At 49.6% G+C, this 17,882-nt stretch overlaps 1 long non-coding RNA gene across 1 annotated transcript in view; it reads left to right on the top strand.

The window, feature by feature from the left end:
- Positions 1-754: 754 nt before the first annotated feature.
- Positions 755-17,882, top strand: part of LOC143442203 (uncharacterized) — a 43,662-nt gene continuing 26,534 nt past the window's right edge. Inside the window, exon 1 of the long non-coding RNA XR_013110214.1 lies at positions 755-913. This is a non-coding gene — a long non-coding RNA (uncharacterized LOC143442203). The remainder of the gene's footprint in view (positions 914-17,882) is intronic.

Genomic DNA, 17,882 nt, shown 5'->3' with positions numbered 1-17,882 from the left:
CTCAGGTGTGATCCATGTATGTGTACAGGGAATTTCCAAGGAGAACAGGGTTGGAGGCTGGTCTAGTAGTAGACACAGACTAGAAAGAAGACAACCACCATAACAGTGTGGACTGACAGTGTGACTGAACAGAGTGGCCTACGACAGAGCCATCCTGGACAGGAGATGGTGTGCAGATCTGGCAGCAGAGGAAAGACTCACCACATAAACATTGCAGTACACTTCAATGTTGCTGGGGACCAACTCAAGCTGGACCAACTGAAGTCTCAGCTTGAGAGTTAGAGGCCAGCAGGAAGTATCAATGAAGGGCCCTGATGGGCAGTGTCTGTCACCAGGAAGGTAAAGGAGACAGGGGAAGTGCCAAGATGTAAGGGGCAGAGAGCAGATGTTGATCTCCTGTGCCTGTAGTCAAGCAGAGAGAAGGCCAGCATCCCCAAAGTACAACCAGAGACCTGTTGTCCTACTAATTAAGGTCAAAATCTACCACTGCCCTGATAGCCTTCTGGGCTCTGCCCAAATGGAGGACCTCTGTCACTAGCAGGGCTTCTTTGACCCTGTCTAGGGAATTCAAAATCCCTACATGCCTCTACCTGCAGAATGTCACATAGCCTTGGCTAAGATTACAGGTTCAACTTCCTGTCTCCCAGGAAGAACCTGTTCGGCCAGCACCTGAGATTCCTGGAATGCTTCCCCATGCTAATGAGTTAGTTATCTTGGTACTTAAGCCTTCAGCCAATGACCTTGCCCATCCTAGATACTCCTACCCCATCCCCCCAGCAGCTGGTGTCTTCATTACAATACATACTCACAGAGCTTCTGAACCCCCACCCCTGCCATTTGTCGAACACGGACTGGAGCTGACAGGAGCCTAGAACTTGCTCCTATGGTCCCAGTGAGACTCAGGATTACACAGGTAAGTGTTGGGAGTGGGCAGTGGATAATCTTGTAGTAGTGGAGCCACTGGGTGACAGGTAGAGGGCACAGGAATCCATGTGCGACTGGGTTCCACCAGCGTAGAGGAGACAGACAAAGAGAAGCAGGACAGTGAGCAGGTGGCCAGGCGACATGCTCCATGGCTTTAGGCTGAGTGAGGAGAGGTGACAACTTAGAGGACACAGGACCATGAGCCAGAAAGGTGGCATCTCTGGGATGCCATGCTGAGCACCTGGCATCGGCAAAGTTCTTCATTAACAGATTCAGCCTGCAGCTACCCCCCACAAGGCAGCATCCTCAGACCCCTGCAGAGGGAAGGAAGTGAGCTCAGAAGGGTCAGGTGACCCACACGGAATCACACCGCTCATTACTTCTGCTGAGTGACTAGAAAGGGCACCAAAAGGACAGGCGACATGGACAGAAGGGGTGAGCAGCTAAGCTCTCAAGGTTGCATTGGTTCTGAGCAACTAGAAGATATAAAGTGAGATGCTGGCAGTTCATGGACTCAGAGGCCAGGGTGCTGGAGAGACTGGGCACAGAGTTGCTGAGCCCCTGATGGTATAGGACTTAAGGTGATCGATCATCCTCCCTCCTTCCCTTCTTCCCTCCCTCCCTCCCTCCCTCCCTCCCTCCCTCCCTCCCTCCCTTCCCACTTTATTTTCTTCCTCCCTGCCTTCTTTTCTCTTATTCTCCTCCAGTCACTCAGCACTGTATCTAGGCACCAAGGTTCTACCCACAGCCAGATGCATCAGCCCCTCCCACCAAAGAACGTGTGTGTGTGTGTGTGTATATATATATATGGTAGACAGGGGCAATATGAACAAAAACAAGCCAACAAAATAATTCCATTTGGGTTCAGTCCACGAAGACAAGAGAATGACTCACTGAGAGAAAGGATGCTCAAACTCAATGCCTAATGCAGTTTCTCCTGCTTAAGGAGCAGCTAGGGGAAGGAGCCAACCTTATGGGGACCTGCAGGGAGAGCATACAGGCACAGGAGAGGACACCTTTGCCAAAGAAGGCTTCTGGGAAGGGAACTCAGGACAGGAGGGTTTGATGGTTTCCAGGGTTGGTGCCCGTCAGAGCCAGATCAGTCGTCATTACAGTGGGAATGCACTGGGAGTGCATTAGGAAAGGAAGGTAGGATGTTGATTTCCTTTTTAAGATATCTTTTTAGGAAACCCATGCAGCCTGCTGAGTAGAGTGACCAAAGGGGGTGTCTCCGGAAGTTTGTCCTTGGAAAGTACTAAGCAACATCTACCTCCTCACAAGGTCTCAGTGACAACCCAAATTACTATCCTACCAAATTTCAGCCTGGGGAACCAGTGAGTTTGTTAGTCTTATTTACAGAGCAATGGGTGAGAGGTTACAGGCAGGAGAGTGGGCATCTTTAAAACGGCCATATTGGAAGGTCAGCATACAGCGTAAATGATGATACCCCAGGAGAGAGATGTAAGGGGAGCCCCTTCCCCTGTCTTCCTAGTCTATATCCTTAAGCCACACTTGGGTGAGGGTCTCATAACCCTCCCTGCCTTTCCTATAAGGGAGGGTCCGTAACCATCAGTCCCAGATATGATGCTCTTTTGCACAGATGATCTCATGAAGATGATGGTAGTTTGGCTTGGGGGATAGAAATGGACAACAGAGAGCAAACAGAGAAGGCAGAGCTGGCAGCAGGCATGCGCTGGCCCACCCAGGGGACAGAGAGACTGCTGTCTGGGACAAGGGGCAGTGAAGTGGAATAAGGAGAGGTCAGATCTGGAAGACACAGCATGAGCACTAGGAGGCTGTAAATTCCAGCATTTTCCTATGCACTCGGTGTCCACGCTGCACATTCATTCATTAGTAATTAGTGTCTACTATGACCCAGAGATTGATGGGGACCCAGCATCAAACCAAAGAGACAAAGCTCCCCATCCTATAGGAAGTAAAAACAGGAAGTAAACCAGACAAGGCTCAAAGAAATGGGAACATGTGGTGAGGATCTATATTTTCTGAAGGAGCCTTTCTGGGGAAAAGCATTCTGGGTAGAGGAAACAACAGGTGCAGAGCCCTGAGGTTGCAGGGTGAGCCTGGCACGCTTAGAGAGCAAAGTGCTTAGTGTGGCTGGAACAGATTGAGCAAGGGGAGAGGCTTCAAAATGAAGTATGGATGGAGGTTACTTGAATTCCCCCAACTACACCACCGGTTCTCACTGTTTGCCTGTTTCACAATGGAACATGGGGAAAGATCATCCCACGTGCTCTCTCCTCTGTATAGCAGGCAGAGTGGGTTTCCTAAAAGGCTAACCAATGTCTACCTTCCTTTCCTAATTAAAGGCCTCCAGTGCATTCCCACTGTAATGGCCACAGAGATGGCCCAGCCATGTGCCAGCCCTGCAAGCTTCTCAAGCCCTCAGTCTTTTCTGACTGTCTGGTCTGCAGTGTGTCCAAGGGTCAGGATGTAAGCCCGAGCCAATTCCCAAGCCAGTTCATCCGGGAGGTATATATTGCTGTCATCACCATGGGTTCCAAACACTAAGGGACAAGATGAGGGATGCCAACTCGGGCCACCCGGCACAGCAAAGTGTCAGTCAAGTGCTATGACTCTGGTGTTTCTCGGGTTACAGGTCAGAGAGCTTGAGTGCATTGACTGAGGCAGGGTTGCTACAAAGCTGGGCTTCATGAGAAGGTCTGCCTGACCCCAGCACCAAGACCGGCCATAGGCCCTGTGGTAACTGATATCCTCAGGAAAACAAAAGAAGACCTCAAGCCAGAAAGGGGGCTGGCTAACAGGAGTGAGGTAGCCCCCCCCCCATAGTCTTGTGTTGGCATGGGTTCCATCCATCCATCTGTCCAACTGTCCATCCATCTGTACATCTAACTCATTCATCTGTTTGCCTATCTATCTTTCCATTTATTATTCATCTATCCATCCATCCATTCATCCATCTAGTCATCTATATATTCATATATGCATCTAGTTGTCCATCTAGCCATTCTTCCATCCATTCACATATGCATATACCTATCCATCCATCCATCCATCCATCCATATATCCACCCATTCATTCACTCATTCATCCATCTGTCTAGCCATCCACCCATTTGTCCATCCATTCATTTTTTCCATTTGTCCATCTCTCCATACATTATTCCACCCTTCTATCCATTCACATGTTTGCCTGGCTCTTTACAAGAATCTGCTCACAGGCCACGATGAAAAGCTTCCCTGTAGTCGATGGGGTAGGGTGTTGGGGGCTGGTTGACCCTTGGGTCACCTCCTTGCCACACTATAGAACTAGTCAGATGGCTCCACCCACCAGCTGCCCATCAGAATGACACGTCTCGGGACTTCTTGTCATTTCCCATCCAAGATTCCATTACGAGGTGTGATTGCTGAAGTAATAGACAGATAGTGGATCTGTGTGAGCTCCGCCTTCGCACCGGGCAGCTGCCGGGATTTTCCCATTAGCCACAGGGCTTGACGGACAGTAATGGATTTCATACTGATGCGGAGCCTGCAGCGGATAATTCCGTGATAACGGTTTATCAGGCACTGACGGGAGTAATGGGTAATCACCAGGCAGAAAGCAAACCCGTCAGGGAGCCTGGCCTCCGCCCAGCCAGCAGCACCTCTGTTGTGCCAACTGCCACCTTCTCAGTCTGGGGCCAACTCCCATCTGTGTCCTGAAGGATGGCAGAGTGGCTGGTACATGGCCAAGCCCAGCTGGGGCCTCAGGAACCATTTTCAGAGATTTGATCTTGAGACATCATCCCACGGAGGCTCCTCCACCTCCCTGGGACTTGCAGTCCTCTTAGAGGAACAGGTGGAGTAAGGACCCCATGACTCAGGACACCCTCAACCCTCAATTCTAACACAGTTCTGTGTCTGGATGAAAATATGGAGACTAGATGCAGCATCCATGTGGCCTAAATACTGTTCCTTGGAGCCTGGCGGTGGCCATAAGCCCCTCTCAGCACCTCTATGGCTTCCCTACCACATCCAAATCCTTACAAACACTTGAGTGTGCCATCTGTGACTTACTAAGACCTCATACCATGTCTGCCTTATTAAAATCTACAGTAAAAAAAAAAAAAAGAAAAATTAAAGCTATTCCCTTTTAAGTTCTTCTAAACATCCATGTTCAAGTTCTTCTCTGTCATTTGACTCTCCAAAGAGAACCCAATGAACAATGCGTGCATGATAGCGACATTCACTGATCTCTCCTTCCCTGTCGTGTGAAGTTCTGGGGCTTTCTTTCTCCCTTTGTGTTCTTAAGGGTGGCTAGGCTTTCCCAGTGTCTTGTGAAAGTTGTCCATCTCATTAAACTGAACAAATATGCTTCAACTATTTTTTAAATTTATCATCATCATTGTTATTTGTGTGATATATATATATACACACACACACAAATATGTAAGGGCACATTTGCTGTGGTCAGAGGACAACTTTATGGAGTTGACTGTCTCCTACCTCTATGTGGGTTCTAGGGAATTGAACTTAAGATGTCAGGCTTGAGTGGCAAGCACCTCTACCTGCTGAGCCATCTCAACAGCCCTCCAACTAAACATTCTTGAACTATGTGTTAGGAAGACCCTGTTCTGAAAGAATCTGAGTTATTGAGATCTGGGCTGTTTGAAGATTCCCAAAGCTCTGTCTCTGAAGAACCATATCTGGGGTCCAGATCTGGCCACAGGGAATGAAGAGCTTCAGCTGCCGGTCATAGATTAAGGGTGCTCAGGCGTCCCAGAGGGCCATTCGAGAGACCTAAAGAGTCAGGATAGTCAGCTGAGGTCAGGAAAGGATGGACCTGGGGGTGAATGTCCAGAGCCCAGACATGGCTACACTGGCCATGAGGGATGGCTATTCTCAAGGCCTCAGCAGATGGGATGAGAAACTTCCTGTGTGGGGGACACCATCCTAAGACTTTATAAGCTGTCCTGATTCCACCTCCCTGCAGTTCCAGGATGGAGTTATGGTTACCATTTCTGTCCCTCCAACACAAATGAGCACGTGAAGCGCAGGGCAGAGATGCCCACTGTCACACCAGTAATAGCAAACCAGGGTTGCATCCCAGGAGCATTGGAGCACATTGGAGCCTTAGCTCTCAGCTTGCACCTGTGCCACTTATGTCAACCAGCAGCCCTAACCTGAGGCCAAATGTGGCACTGACCTGACTGTGGCCCCCAGTTATACCTCTGGTCACACTGAGCAGTTTATGGACTAGGGTTCTAGGACTGACCAAGAAAAATGGCTCCCAAGAAATGGCTGTGTTGCTATGCCCAGATCTGTATTCTGTCTTGTCAAGTGTCTATGTGGGCCTCATGACTGAATTGGCCCATACCACAAGAGGGCCTTTTCTCATCTGAAGAGCCTAATGTTAACTTTGCCAGCACACTACTGGCCCTGGGGTCCAGGAGAGGTCAGGTATCTGTGCAGAGTGTGTGAACAAAGGGAAGGACTAGGAAAATTTGAGATCCAAACTCTGTCAGGATCCTCAGAATCACAGGGTAATGCATGGGGCCAAAGGCCCTCCGTACATCCATTTAAACATTCACAACACACACTGAGTTAGCTCACACAGTACCAAAGGAATCCCAGGTATGAGAAGGCAATGATGGGGGTGGGGGAGTTGGGGACACCACTGCAGCAGACAGAGCTCTGATAGCTTTAATGTACATGAGTACACTGTTGCTGTCTTCAGACACACACACACCAGAAGAAGGCATCAGATCCCATCACAGATGGTTGTGAGCTACCATGTGGTTGCTGAGAATTGAACTCAGGACCTCTGGAGGAGCAGTCAGTGCTTTTAACCACTGAGCCATCTCTCCAGCCCCAAGCTCTGATATCTTTAGAATGCAAATCTCTAAGTCCTGCAAGGCCTTCTAGCATTTTCCAGACCCCAATGGACTAGAGACCAAGGAGACCCTGATTATCTATCTGGCCAGTCCTGGTTTGGCCTCAGCTGGAGCTGGTCCCCAGGTATGCGGCCTCCCACTGGCACCCAGTGCTGGGCTCCTTCTTTCCTCTCCCCTTCACTCAGAGTTTCCTCTGCTTGGACTGTGTCATACCTGTACACATATGTACAAAACATGCATTTACATTCAGATACATTCTCCTCTCCTGGCCATCTCCCATCCTACTTCAAAAATCTCAGTCCAGATACCAGTTCCCTAAAGGGGAGCCTTCCTTGACTACCCACACCCCACCTCCAGAAACCACATCAAGACTCCACTCACCCAGAACCATGCATTTTCTGAGCACATCTCAGAGGCTATGATTAAATATTCATGCCCCAAGTTGTTGGATCAACATCTGGTGCCCACCCATGGAAAACTCCAAGGGCAAGGCTTTTTGTGCCTGAAACTCCACCCAGTCAACAGTGGGTCTCAATAGTTATTTTATAGGAGGATGGATGCATGGATGAACAGAAGACAGAATGACATGCACTCACACAGATGGAAGCCTGAGATAGTGAGGGAACTTTTGAGCACCCAAAGGATTCTGGGAAGAGGGTAGATTCAGAGCTCAAGAGACAGCTTGAGGTCCTGATTCTATCCTTTCTGCTTGGGAGAAGCACTGGGTCAGAGGGACAAACAGACCAGACATACAAACTAGCAGCAAGCCTAGCTGCCATGCTAGAAGGTGGCTGGCCCTCCCCCTTACCTCTCTGCCTTGGGCCAAGCACCAGTCCTAATTAAACTGGGTTTGCTCAGCCAGGCCCTAGAGGAGTCGGCTCCAAGCATTCCAGATGGGCTCTGTTTGTCAATTTGAAAACTAATCTTTGACTATTTAAACAGCAGCTTAGCAGGGCCCAGACCAGGATTAGCATTTGGCTCCTTGGCTGGAGAAGGTGGGAAGCACTCCCAGGTGTTAGAAGAGCATTGGGAATGTACTTCCTGTAGAAGCAAGAGGCTCCCAGCTTCTCCTGGCCCTTAGTCCTCTCTGCAGGGTATCTATCCTTCCACCAAGTCATGGTCACTTTCCTGTTCTAGAGCCCAGGAGGAGGAGTCTCCTCTAGACCTGGCAGGCATGCATCCCCGAAGACATCCTGATTTGGCCTCAAGCCCCTCGTCCAGAATAAACTTGTTTTAAGCCACTGGTTTGTTACAGCGGCTCTTAGGAATCTGACCCAAGCCCTCTACTTGTTCTGACCTTTGAAACAGCCAGGAAACCAAATGAGATGATTGACAGCCCAGAGGCTAATGGAACCCAGATTTAAGGGGCTCGGACATGACACTTCCCCGTTCGCTCTCTACACAGGGAGCTACAACCAGGAATACGCCACTAAGCACCCCCTATAAACCAAAGATATGAAGCCCCTAGTCCCCTCTCTAGACCTTGAACTCAGTTAAAAACCTGTCCTAGGCAGGTCCATGGGCTGAAGCATTGTAGATTCTCTACTACCTATGTGAAACCACTGGGCTGCCTCCCAGTCCCTCTGCCCCAGTCCTCGCTGGTTCAATGCACGCCACTCAGGAGCCCTGGCCAGCTCTCCTCCGTCTCTAGGCCCTTGGCAAACCCTACTGACACTATACCCAGAACGTCCCTGCCTCCACTGCGGCAGCCACTGTGCTGGCTCTGGTCACCACTGAGGCTGCCTGGGCTACGGCCTGGTTTCCCTGCTTCCAAGCTTTTCCTACATATTCCCCTCTTCATCATCCCTATGGTAGCCAGGGGAAGCTGCCAAAAATGTAAGTAAAATTGTACCACACCCTGCTAGCCATTAATGGTGCCTCACTGCAAAATCCAATGAAAGCCAGGTGTTGCGGCACACACCTATAAATACCAACATGTAGGGGACTGAGATAGAAGGGTTGCTGCTAGTACAAGGCCAGCCTGAGCTACAGGGGATGGATGAGGTCTCAGAAAAACAACACACACACACACACACACACACACACACACACACACACACACACACACACATCCTCAGTAAGTTCTAAGTCCTCACAGGGACCTAAAAGGCCAGCCCATTCTAAATCTCAATCCATATCTGGGACTGCAGCTCCCAGCCACACATTGTTCCCCATGAGCCGTAGCTTCTGCAAGCCAGCTCTTCCCACTACCCCTGGCTCCTTTCTGCAGCACCCCCTGCCTGGAACTCTCCTGCAGACCTCCAGGGGCCTCGGTCCCTCTTGGTTTTCAATGCATGCTCACAAGGATGCTCACGGGAGTCCCACCAGGCAGCCTGAGGCTCTGAGCTTCCCAAGCTCTCATCGGCATTGGTCCAGGTTATGTCCTCTACACGTTTGCGCCTCTCTGTGCATCTGTGTTTCTGTGCACCTTGGTAGTTGAAGATATGTGTTGTTTGTCAATATGTCTGTACATCTGTCTCTGTCTCTCTCTGTCTCTCTCTCCGTGTGTGTGTGTGTGTGTGTATGTGTGTGTGTGTGTGTGTGTCTTGAGTCTGCATCTAAATGTCTTTCTTACCCATGGCCATATATGAGAGAGAGAGAGAGAGAGAGAGAGAGAGAGAGAGAGAGAGAGAGAGAGAGAGAGAGAGAGAGAGAGAGAGAGAAGCATCTCCCCTGTGCCAGGGACATTATAAGCTCCAGTTACTCTCATACCAGATTAGTGGCCAGGTAACATTTGTTAAATTATTGAAGAGAGGTAAAAAAAGCATTTTCTGAGAATGGGCTGATGCCTGAGTCATGAGGAGGGATGACAAGGCCAAGCAGGAATGGAGAAGGCTTTGAGCACAGCCCCTGGTGGGTACTGCCAGGTACAGTACAGAAACAGAGCAGATTCACATGGCTAGGATCCAGTGGAGCCCATACCACAGTGAGGCGACACAAGGGAGCCTTGCAGCCTTCCTGGCTGTGCTGTCCTGAGGCTGCCCCAGGTGCCCTCCCCTCAATGGCTTCTGACCCTGGGCACTACAGTTTCAGTGCACCACAAAGAGCAGGCATGTCAGAGATGGTCTGAGAGGCTCTGGTCCCCACCTTCTCAAGGACAGATGCAAGCAATAACATCATTCATGAGTTGAGACTGTAAGACCTGAACATTATACCAAATACAGGGAAGTCAAAGTCCTTAGTGGGAAATCACCCTCCTTAGGCATCTCCAATGGAGTGAGGACCACTAGATTGGGGTTCAGAGACCTCACTTCTTCCCTGACTTAGTCAGGGTCACTATTGCTGTGATGAAACACCATGACCAAAGCAACTTGGGGAGGAAAGTAAACTGACTTATGCTTCCACATCACAGTTCATCATCAAAGAAAGCCAGAAACTCAAGCAGGACAGGAACCTGGATGCAGGAACTGATGCAGAGGCCATGGAAGGGTGCTGCTTACTGGCTTGCTCCTCATGACTTGTCAGTCTGCTTTCTTAAAGAACCCACGATCACCAGCCCAGGGATGGCACTACCTACAATGGGCTGAGCCCTCCCCCATCAATCACTACTTAAGAAAACACTCTACAGTCTTGCCTACAGCCTATATGAACTTGTCTCTCTGAGGCTCAGTTTCCCTATCTGTACAATGACAAGTGAGGTCCTCCAGTAAAAACAGCAAAGTTGTACTTTTTGCCTCTGAGGAGCCCCAATGCTGAATATCCAGACTGCATCTCAAACCCCTAGTATTCCTGGAGCTCTTTTGTTACAAAGAACAGAAACCCCTTAAGGCCATGGGGAGCACATGGCTCAACTGACTGAAAAGCAAGGTGCTAATGACACTTCAGGCATGGCTGTATCCAGGTCTCAAGGGCCATGGGGGGCCATGGGACATTTTCATCAGGGAGTGATCTGACTGAATTTGAGTCTCCCACAGCCAGTAATACTTCTTGCTATCATTATCATGGACTGTGTCTGCCAGACGCTTGCCACCTGAACTGCAGCCCTCCTTGGTAGGTCTCTTGTCTAACCACTGTGCAGGACCCCAGGTCTGTGCAGCCTGTGCCTGGCCCTCTGCTGAGTTAGGACAAAGCCACAGAATCTGGCGTGAAGGACAAGAGGGAAGAGGTGAGAAGAGGCTGGTAGAATGCTGGGTTGGGGAGGCAGACACATTGCCTCACTACCTGTTTTAGGGGGCCTGAGGCTATGGGACAGTGAAGCCCCTGTGACTATGTCTTCTGAAGTAGAATTCCTAGGGAAAGAGAAAGCTTGAGAGGAAGGCAGAAAGGTATATGACATAAGCACCAGTGACTCTCAGGGCAGACAAGGCGGTCTCCTGGTTAATTTAAGACAGCCGCAAGCTCTTTGATATGCCTCCTGTTGGGAGGTGGAGTCTGTATTCTTTTTTGCTTTGGTAAGGACTATGTGACACTTGTGACAAAACAAAACAAAAACCCTCACCTCCTTCCCCCATGGAGCATTCAGTCTTAAGTTCTGAGTTGCCATGATCGACTCCATACAAAGCTCTTAGAACCATGCCTGACACTCTGTCTACCACTTCAACTGTTATTATTTGTGTTATGATCACTTCAGTTATCTGAGTGAAGGAGCCTGGGACTCCTAAACCAAAGAAAGGAGACAGGGAGGAAAGGAAGATAATCCCCATTAGACAACCTCATGAATCCCACCATCCCAAGCTAGTGTCCCCCAGAGACTGGCCTGTCATGGAGGTCTCCTGGCTTCCTGAGGCAGACCCTGAAGAAAGGCAAACTTCATCCTTTAATGAGGCAAGGTGAAGATTTGAAGGCATTCCCTGTGGATCTGCTTCCCACCCTTCCACTGAGGTATGAGAACGATGTTGGGGGGTGGGCAGAACGCTGAGCGCTAGACTGCATTTATCTTGCACCTGTTGTGTGCTGGGCTCAAGCAAAGCATAGAGACACCACTCGGGGAGTGAGGAGTGGGGAAGCGTGGTCTAAGATAAGAGGGGCCAAAGCTGGGGTTTCCTGACTCCCGAGTGTCCAGTGGCTGCTAGAAAACTGCACAGAAGAGTTGGGAAGGAAGGGTTGGGGGGGTCCGTGGCCTGCGATGGGGCTGGGGGCTCCCAAACACCTGGACATCCAGGTGCAACTGGGTCATGGGGAGTTGGGAATGGAGTTGGGGGTCCACAGGCCTGAAATGAGGCTGGGGCCAGAGGAATACCCAAATTCCACTGGAAGTCCCAGAGAAGCTGAACGGAGGAGGCCATGGGCTGAGGACTAGCCCAGGGCTGGTTGAATGGGGAACTCTGACTAAGCTTAGTGGTGGTGACTTCAGGAGTGCAAAAGGGCCTTCTGCAGGAGGCTTAGACAGCATGGCTCTGTAATCAAAGGCCTTCTCTATGCTCTCCATGGCGGTTCTTGATGAAAGAGACAGTCCTTGGTTCCAAACTGTTCATTGATTGTTCATTGTGGAAAATGGGTGCATACCATCTCCTCAGGGTAGACTAGAAATTAAATACCTTTTGCAGGAAGAAATGTCCAGGAAGGGAAGCTTATTGGCCAAACTCTCAGGGCCTCTAGGTACCTCATTAGCATGGAGAACTCAGTTGTGACTCCCCAGGGGGTGGCTTGTATCATCATGGCCTGCACCATCGCCTGTATCGAAACGGTGATTGAATTCACTCGTAAGCAACTGTAGAGTGGTGTTCACATTCCAATATTCGTTCCCCTCATTCCACCAAGTGTTTTGGGGGGGGGGGCATTGATAACCAACTACTCATAGCCCAAGACCTTCAGAAATTAATGCTCAAAGAAAACCACCACACCCAAGGCTAGCCCTGCGCCATTGCACCCATTGAGATACAGGACAGTGTTGTAAGATAGGGTGATCAGTTCATATCAGTTTTTCCAGTAATTTCCCATTCTAAGCTCCTAAAGCCCTGGGTTGCCCTTGGTGCTGGACAAACTAGGATGTCCAGTCACATGACTGTTGGTGTCACAGCCCAGCCTTGGCGAAATCACAGCACCATTAAAGGATTTCTCTGTCCAGCTCTCTCTTGCTCCCCACTCCACTCTCTGCAATAAGTTCATCTGAGAAGATGTCTTCCTGGGACTCCCACCTAAGTCTGCACATCCTCCATGCCACACTTGGTGCTAGGCTGTGTTCTGCTCTGCTGAGTCCTCATCGGAAGCTCTGGAAGTGGGTAACACTGTCCCCCGAGAACAGCAAGGCTCACAGACACAGGGCTCAAGTCCAGCCCTTAACGCAGGCACACAGCCATTCCAACGCCCTTGCTAGTAAATTTTTCTCCTCTACACTTTCTCTAACTGTTCTTTATCTGTCTTGAAAATAAGCCAAAGCATTTGGGGATTAAATATCGCCTCTCTCTGGACTCTTTGGCCTGAAATAGGCAAGAAAATGTAAGCATTTGTCCCTGGCATCCAGAGGAGAGCGAAGGTGTCTGCCTGGTCTGCCAACAGAGGGTGGAGTTGGCAGAGAAAACAGCTGCAGGCTGGGTGCCTTCTTACTTACTTTTGAGGATACAGTAAACTTAGATCCTTCGCCATGACCCCCCCCCAAGTAATCAAGCTAGCTCCCTGGTTTCACCCGCAGTCATAATGAGGAGTAGCGCATGCCCTCACGTGACCGTCCCGGCTCGCACCTGATTCTCATTTCCCCTTAAAGATCTAGGGCCAGCTGTTCTCAAGGGGAAAGCAAGATGTCTCTTCCTTCCATCTTTCCTGTCCTCTTTCCCTTTGCTCTATCCTCCTCATCTTGTCTTTCTACCCCATTCCTGCCCCTTCTCCAATCCTCATTCATCTCCTACACACACACACACCATGCACACTACACACATACATACACCACACACATGCACACACTACACAGACACACACACACCATGCACACTACACACATACATACACCACACACACGCACACACACACTACACAGACATACACCATGCATACTACTACACAGACACAGACACACACCATGCATACTACACACATACACACACCACACACATGCACGCACGCACACACGCACACACAGGCACACACAACTTCACCCTTCTCTCAACTCTTTTCTCCTTTCTTCCTCTCTTTCCTCCTGGTCTATTCCCTCTTTCTTTGTCTCGTGTGTGTGTGTGTGTGTGTGTGTGTGTGTGTGTGTGCGCGCGCGTATGTGTGTTTGCAGAAGCCAGAGGCAGATATCCAGTACCGTATTCTCTCTGCCTTGTTCCCTTGAGGCAGGGTCTCTCACTGGAACTCACGATTTTCCAGCTAGGCTAATTAGCCAGCAATCCTCTTATCTCCATCCTCACACACATCACCCCGGCCCCCACTGCCTAATGCTAGGGTTACAGGCCTGCATGGTCACATCCAGCTTTACAAGTGTGCTGGGCATCTGAATGCAGGCCATGCTTGCACAGCAAGTGTTCTTGTCCATCAAACCATTTCCCCAGTTACCTGGGTCCTCAGAGTCCCAAAAGGGGACCTGAGGCTCACACGCCCCAATTCTTGCCGGCTCCATTTTCTATAAACCAGAATCAGAGCAGACCTACTTCTCAGGATTGTCATGGGAATCCAGTGCCACTGTGTAGGTGGCAATCTTGCTTGGGACACAGCACACTAGAAGCTTACCATCTAATTCCAGTCCCATCTTTCCAAGGCTCATGACACAGGCTTGGAGCTTCCTCAAGAGGGAGGGGTGACCCAGAAAGGTCCCCTCATCTCATTAGCATTCTTCAATTTGCTGTAAGTGAGGCTGCCCCTCCAAGCCCCACCTCCTTCCAACATTTCCAAGCCTTTCTCCTGGGGTTGGGAGCAACTTCTGAAATGGGCTCCTCCAGCACCAGCCATCAAAGTGCCACCAGCACCATCTGGTCTACCCACATCCTCACTCGGGATTTATTACCTATTCCCTCCATTAGCATAAATAATATGGAGCTTGGTTTTCATGATGGTTTACATAATAAATAAAACAGGTCAATTGCCCACAAAACTAGTCTCTGTGAACAGTAACAGATTTAATTAGATTTATCTTACACTGGGTTTTCTGGAGTGAGGCAGATATCTCTCGTGCCAAGGATAAAACTTTCCCATTCAACTTCTATTTCTGGGAATTCAGCTCCATCCTCCAAGGAGACAAGGGGGAAGAGGAAATAGAGCAAAGGGAGAGAGGAAAATGGAAGACAGCCAGAGGGAAAAGGCACAGGAAAAGAGAGGTGTTACCCTGTACTACCTATTATGACTCACTTAGTCCCTCCACCTGCTAAGTGCAAACCCTCACCTGAGTGGCCTCAGCTATCTGACAATACCCCGAGGGAGCCACAGAGACCTCTCAATTGGCTTCTTACCACCTAAGATCAAGTCTAAGACTCTCCTGACCAGGGACTCTTATCCCCTATAATTCTTCTTAACCAACTCCTTAGGCCTCAGAAACCCCATCCCTTCCCATTGCTCATCCCCATGGAGATACTCAGTTTCATGTCTATCTGTGCATGAGAAGTAATCAACCACTCTTTGTTCCCTCAGCCATCTCCTCTTAGGGACATCTACTTCTGAGCCTTTCCCTAGGGTCCTGGGCACCTTTCTTGTCTCAAGCTCCTCCTCATTTCCAAAAATCTTCCAGCTGGCCTGGCCTCAGTAGGACCCCTTGGTACCGTAACCTGCCAACTCCAGTGTTAGCTCTGTCTACACATGTGCTCTCCCATGGACATTGATATGGCCTCTTAGGGCAGCGCAAACCATGATTCTCTGCAGATCGCTCCTCCCCAGATAGAATAAAGTCATCTTTCCTTGTGTCTCATGTCTCTTCCTGTGCTGGCTGTTCTTATGTCAACTTGACACATAAACTAGAGTTATCTGAAAGGAATGAACCTTAATCAAGAAAATGCCTTTGTAACATTTGACTGTTAGGCATTTTCTAAAGTAGCTATTGATGGGAAAGAGCCTAGCCCATTGTGGGTGGTCTCATCCCTGGGCTGGTCATCCTGAATTCTATAAGAAAGCAGACTGGGCAAACCATGGAAAGCAGAGCAATAAGCAGCACCCCTCCATGGCCTCCTCATCAATTCCTGCCTCCATGTATCTGCCTTGTTTGAGTTCCTGTCCTGAATTCCTTCGATGATGAACAGTAATATGGAAGTGTAAGCCAAATAGGCCCTTTCCTCCCCAACTTGCTTTTCTGATCATGATGTTTCATCATAGCTATAGAAACCCTAACTGAGACACCTCCCCAATAGCCTCTGACATCAGCATAACTCTGCTTGTCAGCAGCATACTGCAAAAGGAGACCACATGGCCAGGTAATAATAATTATAGTAAGCTGGATGACCCACCATAGTATTCTAGTACAAGAGCCCAGGGCACCTCCAAGTGTTTACTCTAAATATACCCACTGATGTCTTCTCAAGTCCCTTCCCTGTGAAGCTATACCACCTCACCTCCCATCTCTGCTGGAGGTGCCAGCTCCTTCAGGCCAGGCAGAGACCCCAAGAAAGCCTCTAGAAAGCAGAGTCACTGCTCCATTCTTTTGATTAAGTCCTCAGACACCTGAGTCTACTCTTGCTGTTCCCATCTTCCCTACACCCTCTCCCAACTTCCAATCACCCTTCACTGTCTCACCTGTGCTCCCTAGGATGGTGACCAAAGTTATTGGAGACTGGAGGACAGCAAGGGAAGTGCCAAAGAGTACCCTTCAGCCACTGTAAGCTGGGGCCTCCCTGACATACAATCCCTGGAGACACACCAACATGATCTTGAGAAGGTCTCCTGTCTGGCTTCTGCCTGCTCCACAAGGTAGACGTTAGCTCAACACAGCCCAGGCTCAACAGAGAGAGGCACAGAGAAGAAAAGGGACCCTCTCTCCTATTGCTTCAGTCTTCATTTCCTCTCCCAGGCTTGTTTACTGTCCAGGATAGTTAAGAAGAAAAAGCCGGAAACTAGGAGAAAGGACTTTGCCAAGATCATACACCAGCCAGACCAAGCCGAAGGACTTGGAGGGAAGGTAGATGAGGCTGTACTCGCAGGGAGGCTTATGATGTGCCCGGTAGGGTGATTCAGGCTCCTCTCTAGCTCTAGCCCTGCCCAGGCCCTGATGCTGGCATTGCCCTGTGGCATCCTTCCCCCAAAGGTGGACTCAAGGAGACGGGCAAGATGCTCGCCTGTGCTTCACAGGCCTGCAGTGGCAGGAAGTTACTGGTTGCCTGGAGACAATTTCAGGAATGAAGGGAAGATGCCAAGGACACTAGCCAGCCCCATCATCTTCCTTTGGGGAGCTGTCTGAAGAATGGTGCAGCCTTCTTGGCCTAGGCTCTGCTGATTCCTCATGTGCACTCGGCCTGTGGGGACCAGAGCTGGGCTGGTAGGAAAGGGCAAGGAAGGCTGGGAGTAAGGAAGAAATGGGCAGAGTGGGGTCTCTGGAGCTGGCCGCCTGGAAAGAGTACCCATTCTTCCTACCTCTAATACATTCCTATCCTCTCTATAGGGCAAGATAAAGGTGTGGAATGTCCCTATTTGGACTTCTTCAGTCCTGTTCCCTCTGTCCTTGTAAGGCACAGTGCTACTGAGCTCAACATCTGGAGGCCTGGTGCTCAACATCTGGAGGCCTGGCCTTGTTTTCCGGAGTAGAGTTTCTTCTCCAGGCTCTCAAAAGACACGGATTATCTCTTCCACCAGATTCCCCAAGGCTGGGAATTGCTCCCAGGATACCTAGACAAAATCCCCTCATGTTGTTCCTGGTGCTAACTTGAGTGGTCCTCAGAGATGCTAGCTGGCCAGCTAGGGTAGAATATGAGTGTCCTTGGTTGAAATCAGGTAGAAAATAGGCAGCCAGATGGACTGAATAGTACCCACTTTGATTATAGCTAAACACCTGGTTTACGTAGAAATTCTTTTCATTCAAAACTAGAAAGAAAAAAATCTGGCATGGTGGTGCACAGTTATTAACCCCAGTGCTCCAAACTTAGGCAGGGCTGCAGTGAATTGGAGGCTAGTCTGGGCTACTTAGCAAGAACCTATCTCAAAAATATAACAGCAAATCTGGAGATGGGAAAATTCAGCCACACACATTTTAGGTGCTGTGATACAAAATGGTGGCCATGTTGCTGCAGCCCGAGAAAAGTTCACCATGAAAACAAC

This window comes from Arvicanthis niloticus, chromosome 5 (genome assembly GCF_011762505.2).
Source record: "Arvicanthis niloticus isolate mArvNil1 chromosome 5, mArvNil1.pat.X, whole genome shotgun sequence".
Taxonomy (NCBI): domain Eukaryota; kingdom Metazoa; phylum Chordata; class Mammalia; order Rodentia; family Muridae; genus Arvicanthis; species Arvicanthis niloticus.
Note: the sequence above shows the minus strand (reverse complement) of the source record. Positions and strands in the feature narration are given on the sequence as shown.